Here is a 12,986-nt window from a genome sequence, read left to right as displayed (position 1 = left end):
TCTCAAGAGGAGGACAGAAGCTGAGTACTCTGGCTAAGTGTGAACTGCCTGTGACAACTACACAGCAATGTGCTTTTAGGATTTGGTACTGTTAACAAGTTTTCTCTCAAGCAATAGCAGGCAGTGGGCTTCCATTTCCTCTGAAATTGTGAAAGGTGGTGGTAGCCCCTGCCAAGAGAGCTGCCCGTGTCAGTGAGGTTACTGTTAGTCCTTGTATGTGGAAGATGTTCTTATGCGAGCACATATGAGAGAGAAGGGGTCAGGCTTGTTTAGTCACTGAAAACCCTTGACTCTCCAAAATATTTGGCTGGAGTGACTTGTGTGTCCTCTCCAAAACCCAGTACATTCAAAGCAAACGACTGAGCCACACTGAAACCTCCCTTAGTCTCTTGACTTTAAGCTCTGACAACTGAATTCCATGGTCTGGAATTTTTTTTTTTTACTGCAAGTGCTATCAGCTTTGCTGTGGAAATCGTAACTGCAGAGTAAAATACAACTCTTGAAGTAAATATAAGCTCAGTGAGCTTTGCTGGCAAACAGAACCGCCCAGGAACTGGTGTCTGCTCCTTTCAGACTGAAGCTGGTCACATTCCTGATAACGCACTTGGAGCTTGGCACAGACTCCACAGGTAGAGTTAGCAGTAAACACGCTTCAGCAACACGGGTTGCTGAGAGCACAAGTGTTACAAGGCTATGTTATGTAGTAAGATTTACCCCCTTCTTAACTTTTACATCTTCCACAGGCGAGTTGGAGATCCCATATTCACTGTATTTGTGTCTTCCACATGCTCACACTCCTGAGCCACACACTGGCTGTTGAATCGCTGTGCCCTGCTTGGTTCACTCTTTAAGTAGAAGCTGGAAGCCAGTTAAAGTATCTTATCTTTTTGTTGTAACTGGGAAAATCTTTTAAGAGAGCAAAAGTATCACTATTCAGGGGTTAATGATCAGTGTGGAGCTCGTAGGGTGGAGCAGGTGGTTTCTGGTGCTCACTGACAGTGTATTTAAGAGTGGTGAGAGTAGTTTGTCTTAAGTTTGTTGCGTGAGGTTATAAACTTCTCCTCTGATGGTCTTAGGCCCTCAGTAACCACCCTGTTGTGGTATGCTACCAAAGTTAGAAGCCTTTCAGTTTGGGGTTTTATCCCAATGACACAAAGATGGTTTGGGTTTTGTTATTTTTCTTTAAATGTACCAGAAATGCTGTTTGCAGCTGCATCCTCACCAGAGTGTGGAGCATATGATTGCACTGTTACCCTCTGTGGATCAGGTGAGGTCTAAACGCTTTTATTCTGATGGTCTCACAGCCCTGGATTCCTCAGGGCAAGCCAGGGAGGCTCTAGCCCTGTGCTGTGGCCATGGGCTTCTGGCCATATGATATGGGAACACTTGTATAGCCACTCTTGTTTTAGAGTGACCTTCCTTGGAAGGACAGTGATTGTTCTGTGACAGTGTGTCTCTCTAGATACGAACTGCACCTCTTGATAAGTTTTTAACTCAGTAGAGGATTGGGGGCAGAGACAGACAACTGAAACAACCGAAGCGGGGCAAGGGGGAGCACTTAAAGCTTGGAATCCTAAACTCAGGTGTTAGATTGCAGTGGGATCTGTTCCCAGTGAGTACTGTAGGGAAGGAGCTGTTTCTCTTGATGTGCAGATAGTGTACATACTCTGGTGCTGTCTCTGAGTCTGTCTGTTTACCCTGTTTGATATTTCAAGTTCTGAGGCAGAAAGCTTTTGTCTGCTCTGTGCTCTTCTCATGTCACTGTTTCCAAAATACATGTGATAGATACAAATCTAGCAGATAAAAAGGTTGGGCCTGGCAGAAGAGGAAGAAGTAAAAAGCATGAAGGGGTTAGTAAAAGCTGTTTCTTCTGAGGTCCTGTTCAGCAAGACGTTTGTGCGAGTGCTCCCTCTGGGATCAGATGTGTGCATGTACCTTGCTGCTTAGGTCCTACGCCAGTGAGTTTCTTGGGCCGTTTTGTAGAGGGGGTGGCTTTTAAAGTCTGCCTGAATGCAAATAAATGTCTGAGGAAGCTCTTAATACAGAGACAGGTGTATCCACAGAGGAAACTTGCGTCTGACCTATGCCTGGTAGTAAAATGGGAGGAGTGAACTGAAGAGCCAGCAGCTCGGGGAGTAGGTTAGCGTAGAGCCCTGAGAAGCCGATCAGCAGAGAAGTCTTTGCATCCCATGCTGTGCTCTCTTGGCTCTAATAGTGGCATTAGCACCAAAGCAACATGCAGTAGGACGGTAGAATTTCTTATTTCTTTCCTTGTAGGTCGCTGAGCTGTTCAGCATACCGCTTGTGTGTGCAGATGCTCTGCTGCTGTTAGCAGAGTGACAGGAGTCTTTGCCCAAAGCACTGGTGGGATTAATCACTGCAGAGATCTGGAAGGTTTTATTCTGTGCTCCAGCTGTCCCGGCTAACAGTTGCCTTGATTCAACCTGTTAACATCTGAGAGCAAACCAGAGTGTCTTCTCCATATATGCAGAGCAGGCCTTTTCTTTTCCTCCCCCCACCCCCCCCTTCCCGGGAATCTGTGCTGCACCATGAAAGGCTTGCAATGAAGAAAGTATGGCTCCAATTGTAAATAAATCCTTTCTGATTCCAGCTGCACAACCAAAGGAATTCAGCAAATTCCTATTTTTCTAACCATAACATGCCTTCATTTTAACACACTTCAAATTGGCAGATTTCATCTTACACTGCCTTCAAAATAATGGACAAGAAGTTTTTATTCTGGCTTGCAAATAGGTATGGTCGTGCTCGTTACAGATGTCTTGGTGCTGTGGCTTTGACCATGCAGCTGCAGCGATCTGTACGCTCATTCCCCTGCTCTGCCTTTGCATGTGTCCCGCTCGTTTCTCAGGAGCGGGGAGTTGTTCCCGAACACGTAGCTCTGGGTTTCTATGGGGTGTTGACTCAACCCCTTGTCTACCTGGATCTATTTGCTCTTGCATTTGCTTCCTCACCTGGAAAAACCCTGCGTCCTGCAGTGCTCACTTACTCTGTTTGGTATCTGTGTCGGTAAGTGGAATCATCTGTCTAACATTCCACCTCGCCAAGTGTCTCTCACTGCTAGCCCATTGCTCTTTGTAATTTTATAACTGCTGAAGAAATTAAATCTGTGTTGTGATAAGTATTCTGCGTCTTCTTCCTTTTGTTTGCTGCTTGGAGGTGGGACCGGATAAGATCAAGGTGACTCTACGTGTGTTCTGTATTCCGTGGCCCAAACCAAAACACCAGCAGTGACAAGCCCTCAGTCCTAGCTCTGCTTCGTAGCTGCTCTCTAAAGACAGTCAGGTTGGGCTTTGCAGGGACTGGGAAAGGACAGACTGAGTTTCTCCCGGCACGTTTTGCTTGCAAATGAAATTTTCCCTCTTGTTCCTCCTTAAAGCTCCTCCCAAGGGACTCGCACTCATGCATTTTTCTCCTGCTCTTCAGGTGAGTTCAGATAACTTCCTTTAGTCTTTCTTTTATGGGTTGCATCAGAAGCAGTGCTTTCAAATACGCAGCCTGTGCACTGTGCTGTCGCTCTGAGCTTGTTGCTTCTCACCTTCAAGCCCAGGAGGAAGATCTGGAGCAAGCCCATGCAGATGGATGAGGAAGCATCTCCTGCTTCTGTATGTATCCTTCTTTTTGCAAAGCCAGGATAAACACTCTGATCAGGATGGACAAGAGAGGAGACAAAGCCTTTCTGCTTTTGCTAGCAGTGGTGGAGCATGCAATGACGAGACTTTGCTTGTTCTCCTGTGTGACTGTTTCATAGCGAGGCCTCAGCTGTGAAGCTGCAGATGTCTCCTCCTGATCCAGCTCTGGAGGGCAATGCTGTCCTGTCGGTGCCGCTTGTGCGTCTCCGTTTGCTTCAGGCAAAATCGGCTGTGTTAGCTCAGATGAGTGTTTCTGAACTCTTCATTCTGGCTGCTGGTGACATTTCCTGTCTTCTGCCTGGAGCAAACTGAAGATCTGAGAGCAGCCGCTGCTGAATCCAGCAAGCGGCAGCAACTTCCAGCTGCGGCGGTGGTGCCAATGACTCCTCCACACCCTGGGTGGATGTGGTCATCCAGACCCACTGGTGTTTCAGGAGGTACAACTGCCGCTCTGCTCCTGCCCTAGGAGAGCGAAGGCAGAATATTCTCCAGTAAGCATGGAAAAAAATATAAATAATGGCTCAAACCCAGCCCTAAAGCAGGCAGCCACGTTGTGTTCAGATTCAGTCTCGTGTGTGTCTGCTGGTACTGAGTCTGGCCCATTAAGCCTGAATTCCCAGGGAAGGGACTAAGAAATCTCATCTCCAATTATTTATCTTGCTAGAAGGGCAGACGTGGACTCGTGCCTGTGTTCCTTCCTGGCGCGCTGTCTCTTAGTAGTGAGTAGGGGTTTGTGTTTAGTTGTGCTGCGGCGGTCTACCAGGCGATCGGGCACCGAGACCCTTTGCTGCGCAGGAGTGGAGTCCAAGATGGAATAACTGTGAGCGAGAGCCCGATTCTGGTGTAAACGGCCCAACTTCGTGGGCTGTGGCTGTGCCACGCACGCTGTCGGGAGCAGAACAGTCTGGCAGGCTCACACAGCCTCAGCCTTGTTGGTTTGCAGCAAACCTCCTTTGCAGCATCACTGTTTTTTGTTTGTTTGTTTGTTTTCAAGCAAATAGGTTGAAAGCAGATGCTGGGGCAGCGCTGGGGGGGCAGCAGACAGAGGCGAGCACCAGCACTGCTCCGATCTGGCCCCAGACCCTTGTCCCGCTGCAGCACCCACTCCTCACCCGTCCCTGAGCGTGCAACTTTCACGTACCGCGCCCAACCTGGCCCCGGACCCGTCTCGGCAAAGCTTTTGGATGTGGTTCTGCTGGACCTTTGGCAGGGACCTCTTCAGCTAATTAATGGTGTGATGTGAGCTAACGAGGGCTTTCTGCCTAACCTGCTGGAGCCGAGGAAAGCTGATGCCTGCTGTTCCAGCACCTTGTTCTGTTCGGGTGTGTTAAGTTTCAGGTTATAACGAAAGATTTGGAGATTGCTGTGTCCAGGTAAGGCCATAAAATAGACCGGGCGCTCTGGACGGTATTTCGGCGTTCTGGATGCGGTTTTGCTGGGGCGGGGGAGGGGGGGAGCAGCAATCTGCAGCCGCTAGGTGGCGCTGCGGGGCCCGCGGAGCACCCCTGCTCCCTCCCCGGCGGCCCCCCCCGCTCCTTCCCCCCCCCCTTCCCCGGCGGCCCTCCCACCCCCCGCTCCTTTCCCCCGCCTTCCCCGGCGGCACCCCAGCCTTTTCTCCCTGGACACCCACACTCTTTCCTCCCTTCTCTGGCACCATCCCAGCCGCCTGCCCCAGCACATCCTTCCTGCAGCATCCCATCCTTTCCTTCCCCTGCAGCATCCCAGCCTTTTCCCCCCTGGAAAAACCATGCCCTTTCCTCCCTTCCCTGGGAGCGTCCTCCATCCTGGCACATCCCTGCTCCTTCCCTGCCAGCATCCCGGCCTTTACTCCTCAGCGCATCCCTACTCCGTCCCTTGTTCTTCCCTCTCAGAGCATCCCCTCTGCCCACTCGTGCAGCAGAGCTCTGCGGCATCTTCAGCGTGTGCTCAGGGCACCTTCTCTGCACCGCTGCTCTGTCACTTAGAGCAGAATGAGACAGGAGAGGAGAAATAATTTTTTTTTTTTTAATCTGTTTGCCTTCACCCAGCCAAAGCTGCTGTGAGCAGCGCAATCCTTCTCTGTGGGGAAGGTGCTGGGGGGCTGGAGCAGAGCGGCGGTGGTCTTTGGGCCGGGGGGATTTCTGCCTGGCTGTACCGCTACGATGCCGTGTTTTCCTGAGCAAATCCTCAAATCCCTCCTGCAGGAAGGCGCAAAAATCAAGCCCTGGCAGGAGGGGACAAAGCTCCAGGCTTCATCTGGCCCCACAACCTCTGCTGTTGTCTGAAGTCTGGAGCGGGTCTGGTTTGTAGGGAAACACAAACCCTGTGGCTGTGACCCCCTCCCTGTGCACCGTCAGGGTGCGGGGGTCCCTGCCCCCAGCCCTCAGCACCCTGCGCTTCATCTGTGCGGGCAATGGTGAAATCGCAGACAGCATCTCTTCTCTCAACTGTTTTGAAAATGAAAGTAGGGAGGCAGAGCTGGGAGACGTTATCTCGCTGCTTTTTAACGTTTCGGATAGAAACAGCTTTTTATCTCTCCCGGGGCGAAAGGCAATTTGCATTTCAAGGGGTCAGGACGCAGCTATTTTTTTTTACCACCTGAAATGAGTTATTAAAAGTCTATTTGGAAACAAAACAACGCACGCGTGGAAAGATGGCCTCTGCGGGCTCAGATTAACTGCTCCTGTCATCCCTCATCTCCCTGCCTGCTGCTGGAGGATGCTGGAGTGAGGAGGTATGGGCACAGCCGGAGACACAAACGGTGTAAAACCATGAGCTGCTGTGGCCACGGGGGACCTGCTGGGGTGGGGACAGGGGTGTCCCCTGGGAACTGGGGGGCTTTGCACCCTGACACCATGCACAAGCTGGGCTCTAGGAAGGGCGCTGCAGTGAAGATGCTCACCAGCTCCGGTGCTCACCCAGGAGGAGGACCTCAGCCTGGCTGCCAAGCTCCGGTTCTCCGTAATAAAAAGCCTCTGGCAGCCCCCGGGGTTGGCCGGGGACGGGGTTTGCTGGGCTCCCCTCGCTTTGTTTCCTCAGCCGCCGCCTCTGCCCTCCCCGAGCTCGCCACTGCTGCTTATTTGTATTGGAGTTTGCATTAGCAGATGCACTCTGGGATATTCAATTACCTGTAAAGAGCCTTTGCTGGAGCAGGCGAGGGCGTTGGGGTTCTTTTTTTTTTTTTTCTTTTTTTTTTTTCCCCTGGTTTTGAGTGTTGGTTATGTTTTGTTTTGTTTTTAACTCGCTTTTAAAAGAGACGTGGGGATGGGTAAAGTGGTGGTATTGAGTTTAAAAAAAAAAAAAAGTGGAGTAAAGAGGGGCAGAAATAAATAAATAATCCTGTTTATGAAATGAAACGGCCGGGTAGAAAAACGATCTCCGGGAAGAAAGCAGCTCCCAGGGCTATTTTTAGCTCTTCTGTTTCTTTTTCTTCCCCCGCTCCCGTCCCCAGTGCAGGCTGTGGGTTTGGTGCATGTCACTCCCGCTGTTCTCCCTCACCTCTTGAGTGCCAGGTGATGCGCTTTTTTTTTTTTTTTTTTTTTTTTTTTTTTTTTTGCATCTTATTTATAGCACGGAGGCGGGGGAAGGGCGGCAGCAGGCAGGAGAGGCCATGCAGGCATCGCCCTCAGCCTTTGCTGGGAAAACGGGGGCGAGCTGGGGGGGAGAGGTGAGGGGGTGGAGATCCCACCAGGTTCTTCTCCTCTCCTGGCCACCGTTGCTCCTCAGCCTCTTCCAGCAAAGTTTTTTTGGGGTTTTTTTTGTTTTTTTTTTTTTTTTTTTTTTTTCCTCTGCTGCCCTCAAAGGCGCTGGGAGCCACAGCCTTTCCCTTCCCCAGGCATCCCTCCCCACACCCCCATCCTCCTTCCATCCCATCCGGGCTGCTGCCCCAGGACCCCTCTGCCTCCAGCTCCATCCGAGCGAACAACTGCGCGGGCTCCCATCTTTGTGCCTTTATGGAAGAAATCCATAATTCTTGTATTATTCAATTAGGAATTTAACACACAATCAGGTGATCGCTTTAAGAGGATTTCCTATAAGGCGGGATTTGAATAACCGGGCTACGAGTAATATATTCCCTTAACTGGTTTATTCCTTTATCAGATTTTTTTTTTTCTTCCTAAGCACTTTAATGCATTTACTTTCCCATTGTCGCCACTTTTCTCTGCGCTCTTCCTCCCCAAGCTTATGCAAATCCCCATAAGGCGTTTAACGCGCCGTGTGTGTCAATAGCGCCGAAGTCTTCGCGACGGCATTAGGCTTCATGCCTGCCCTGGCTCATTAAGACGGGCGGTGGGGCCAGCTCGGCCCCCCAAGCCCCCTTTCAGCCCTTGCCGTGGGGCCGGGGAAGGGGCCCCCAGGCTGGGAGCTGCATTTTTCTGGAGAAAAGGCTGGAGCTGAAAGTAGCTCTTTTCTTTCGCAGGGCGAAATGTGAATAGCGGACGCGGGGCTGACCTGTCTGCCGCTGTTTGCTGCCCTGTCGCTCAGCGTTCAGGGCGCTGGGGGATGCGTGGAGGTGTCAAAGTGGCGGGGGGGAGACGGCTGTGGGTAGGACTTGAGCAGAGGAGGAAGAGGAGGATGGCAAAATAACCCACGCGCCAATGTCGGCATCAATTTGCTTGCACACCGCCCGCTTGCATGGCACTGCTTGCGTCGCCCCCGGGTGCCCACCCACCTTTCGGAACCCTGTGGGAAAGGCGTTGCGCATCACTGGCAGGAAAAGCACATTTTTTTCCCCATTAATTGTGCCGCTGAGGGCTTAGGTGGGCTCAGCTGGTGGCTCTGCTTCTTGCCACGGCATTCCTTGGCGCTGCTGGGTTGCTCTCCAAGGAGGTAGCGCCTTGCTGGCAGGCCGCTGGGGCTTGTTTTTGGGGGGGGTTTAACAGCCTTCGTGGCCGTGGGGGTCTAACATACCCTGTGGGTGGGGGAGAAGCCGGGAGTGTGATTGCCCTGCTCACCTTGGTGGAGTGTTCACTCTGAAACCTACAGACAACGCCTTGGACAGCGGGAAAAGGGAAGCACGTGGTAGCACGACAGGAACAGCCAAAGGGGCTGAGTTGCCCGTGACTTGTCGTTTTTCCATCACCAGCGGGGCTCAGGCTTTGTGGCTGCCGGTGAGGCCCTTGGTGAGCCTGGCACGGGGGGAAAACACTCATCCGCAGCTGACCGTCACCATGGTCTCCTTCCAGAGAAAAACCTTTTCTCTCAACCTGCGTGTTTAAATAGCCCGGTGAGTGGGAGCGAGCTGAATGGGCTCTTCCCCGTTGTTGTTTCCTCTGCGCCTGCTGCTGATTGTCTCCTTTTTTATCCCATCCCGCCCGTCTGCCTGTGCGTGCAGCAATTATTCAAAGTTGCAATCAAGGAGCTGAATTAGCAGCTCATGTTGGATTAATTAGTGATGGATGCAAATCTCTTCCAGCGAACAAGGAAAGGGGGGGAAATGCAAATACTGCGGGCATCCTCCCTGGGTTTCTCCAGCTCTCCCAGGCTGGTTTTTGGGGCAGGAGGGATGCACGGGACGGAGCAGGGCATCTGAGTGGAAGAAGTTGGTCCTTGGCCTTGGGCTGAGGGCTGGGTCCTTGGCCCCAAAGCTGGGGCTCAGGTCAGCCCCTGCATCTCCCCGGAGCATTTAAATACAGAGCTTTGGGCTTAGAGCAACTCCCCCTCCCACCCCAGTCCTGTTGCAAAGCCTGGGGAAAACCCAGTTAATCCCCGCGGCCTCCAGTGCCGAGCTCCCGCCAGTGCCGGGGATTTCTCTTCGCCTGCAATCGGATTGCCGCAACCCCCTCCAGTTGCGTTGAACAAATTCCCTGGCTGCTCCCCAATTCTCGCAGGCCCTGATAATCCCTCGGGCGTGACTCCGGCCAAGCGACAACATCCCTGTCTAATCCCCGCCGTCTCCGCGCAAAGCCGGCGCTGCCGAGGATGCTCCCGGGGCCGGCACGGCACGCTCGGCCGGCCTTGGCAGCAGACCCCGGGGAAGGAGGCGAAGGCTGCAATGCTATTTAAAGGAGTTTTTCCAAGAGGGGATTGCAGGCTCGGGAACGGCCTCCCCTTCCCGTGAAGCGGGAAGAGCTGGATGCCCAGGGCTCCTGGGAGCGCTTGGCACGGTGGGGTGGGCTCGGAGGTTTCGCCCTTTTTTTTGCTTGGTCCCCACCGCTTAGCGCTCCCGGTACAGCGCCTCGGCGCTCACCGCTCACAGGTACGGCGTCGCCCACCCCAGCGGGGGCAGAGGGGCTGCGGCATCGGGCACAGAAAGCCTGGGGCACCCTGGCAGGGTGAGCGCAGCTCAGTGAAGGAGATGGGTTTTGCCACTGGGTTTCTGTGGAGCGGGCGCTGGAGGGGACGGCTGGCGGCTGTGTCCACAGGGATGGGGACGGCGGGGTCAGCCACTCTGCATGGTCCCCAAGGGTTTCGAGGCGGGGGTTTGGGCAGCGCGGTGGGGTGCAGACCCCTGAAAGGTCTCTCCTTCCTCTCACCTCTGCAACAGCAATGATTCACAAAACCTGACTCTGTTGGATGGGCAAGAAAAAAAAAAATAACCGCAATATGGGGGATTTCTGGAGACCATCCTAATCCAACGTCTCTGAGCCAAATGAATCAGCAGCGTCTTATTCCGCCCGGCGGGATTAATCAGTGTTCGACCGGGCTCCGGGAAGCAAGGAGCCGTGGCGAGGCGGCCGCAGGGCGTTAGCTGGTTCATGGAGCCGAGAAGTCCCTCCTCGTAATCCAGGGAATGCTGCTGGGATGCCCCCGCTCTTGCCGGGAGCCGTGGGACAGCAGGGAGATGCAGGAAAAGGGGAGAAGGCAAAAATATCCCTAAAAAGCTGTGGCATGGGTGAGGGATGCTCAGCGGGCTGTGGTGTTGGACGTGGGGGTGCACGAGGAGGCTCTGGGATGGGGCGTGTGGGGTGTCCCTCCTGCCATGGGGACCAGGGTGTGTGGGCCAGCTTCATCCCATTCCGCTTGGAGCGTCGCGCCTGGCCGGTTTTCCCAGCTGTTAAAGTGGGTCAAGCACAAACCCAAAGAGCATCCGAGCTCACCAACCTCGAGCCAGCTACATCAAAGCTGAATTATTCAGGGCCAGCTTAAAAAATTGAAGACCTCAGCTTAACTCAGGAAGAACCCATCTGACGGGACCCCTCCCCATGCCCCTTCCTGCTCGGGGGGCACCTTGGGCACTTCGGGAGGGTGGACGGTGCCGTTTGGGTCCAACGCTGCCCTTGGGGATGGGGAAAACAGAGAGAAAGCGCTTGGAGACGTTCACCCCGATGGATTCATCTCCCCATGGGCTGCCGTGGCAGTTTCTTCAGGTACCCCAGCATGGGCCTGTTGCACCCATAGCAGAAAGGGAACTCCCTTGTCACCCAAAATGGGGATCAGGAGGATGAGTGATTTTAGACAGGATGGGAAAAGTCAGGGGCTGGTGATTGGCCATGAGGTGTTTGGTGGCAGCCTCTCCCCGCGGCTCGGGGAGCACCAAGTGCATCTGGGAGCCGAGAGGCTCCCCCGAGCTCGGTCGCTTTTGTAGAAAACCCCCTGTCCTGGCTCCGTACCTGGCGCTTCGGGATGGGGAAATCCAGCTGGCGGGGAGGATCCCTGCGGAAAGCGGTGAGTAACGCTGCCTGGCGAGCGCTGAGGCGGCAGGGCCTCGCTGGCGAGGCGTGAAAAGGCGAGCGCACATATGCTGCCGCTCATCCTGCTCTTTTTGTTAGAGCACCCGCGCCGTCTGGGTGCCAACCAGCAGCAGGGGTGGCCAAGGAGGCCTCCCCCACCACAGTCACCCTCTCCCCTTTTCTTAAATTTCCAGGGTACCTGGCAGGGGGTGACGGGGTCTGGTGTAGGGCAGGGTGATGTACCCCACGAGGAGGGAAGCGCTTTGAGATTTTACAATGGCACTGTCAAATCAGAGCTGAACAAACCCGGCCAAAACAAGCAGCCCAAAAAAATCTCCCCTTGCACTACTGCACTGAGCTGTGCAGGTGCTCAGCCAAGGCAGGGGAGCGGGGAAAGCTGAGCCCCTGGCTCCAGGCAGAGCACGGCGCAGCAGTCTGGTTTGCTCTGAGCCAAACTCCGGCTATTGCAGCCAAGGAGAAAAGATGGAAATTTCCACCTGGCCTGTTTATCCTCCCAAATTTGCGGGAGCCCATTCGCTCGACCCTGCTCCCGGCAGAAGGGTGGCTGAGGAGACGCAGCCGGTTTTGTCTCTGATTTCCTCTGGCGTGAGCAGCGGCAGCGCATCCCGCCGGCCCCGCGCGCTGATTTATACAACACAGCAGTTATTGACTGCGGGAAGATTGTAATTCACCGCCCGGCGCGTCGCAGCCACGGCCTGCGAGCACGGGCGGCTCCTCTCCTCCTTCCCGCTGCCGCCATCCTCCCGTGCGCCGGGAGGGGAGAGCCCAGCAAGGGCTGGTTCCCCGGGGCTCTCACCAGGCTCGGGGTGAGGGGGCACCTGCTGTGTGCCCCCCACCCACCAATGCCTTGCTGCTCCTGTGAGAAAAACCCCGACAGCATCACCCAGCTCGGGAGGGGTGGGCACCCTCCTCAGGGACACGCGTCCTCTGCTGCGCAGATGTCCCCTCTGCCCCACGCCGCTGGTTCCCTTCTCCCTCTGCTTCCACCCCCTGGTTATGCTGGGGAGCAGAGGCTCCCCCTTGCCCCCCAACTTGCTTCCCCAAAAAGATGGAGGGATTGCTGCCTTCTGCTAGCTGGAGCTGCTGTCCATCTGCCCATCCATCCATCTGTCCTTCTGTCCATCCTTCTATTCTTCTGTCTGTCCATCTGTCTATCCATACATCCATCCTTCTGTCCATCCTTTGGGCCATCCAGCCATCTGTCCATCCTCCTGTCCATCCTTCTATTCTTCTGTCTGTCCATCTATACATCCATCCATCCATCTGTCCATCCTCCTGTCCATCCATCCATCCTTCTGTCCTCTATCTGTCTATCCTGCTGTCCATCCATCCATCCTGCTGTCCATCCGTTCATCCTGCTGTCCATCTATCCATCCTGCTGTCCATCCATCCATCCATCCATCCTGCTGTCTGTCCATCCGTCCCTCCCTCGGCCCTATCTCCGTATCCCTCCATCCATAGCACAGCCCATGCTGACCCCATCGTCCCTTCTTACTCCAAAACCGTTTGCAGGGTGGATTTTATGTATTTCCTACATAAAATCACCGGCCTTCCTTCCTAATTAATCTCTTCACAATTAACCCCAGGCCTCCTAAACCCCCCCAAAGCACCTATAGGCAGTACCTATAGACAGGGGTACGTATGTGCTCTGTTCCTTGCAAAAACCTTTCCTGTGGCCCCCGGGGCTCACCCAGCCCTGCCCAGCGGCCCGGGGGGGGCTCGG

The sequence above is a fragment of the Chlamydotis macqueenii genome, chromosome 15, assembly GCF_036417535.1.
Source record: "Chlamydotis macqueenii isolate bChlMac1 chromosome 15, bChlMac1.mat, whole genome shotgun sequence".
In the NCBI taxonomy this organism is placed as follows: Eukaryota; Metazoa; Chordata; class Aves; order Otidiformes; family Otididae; genus Chlamydotis; species Chlamydotis macqueenii.
Note: the sequence above shows the minus strand (reverse complement) of the source record.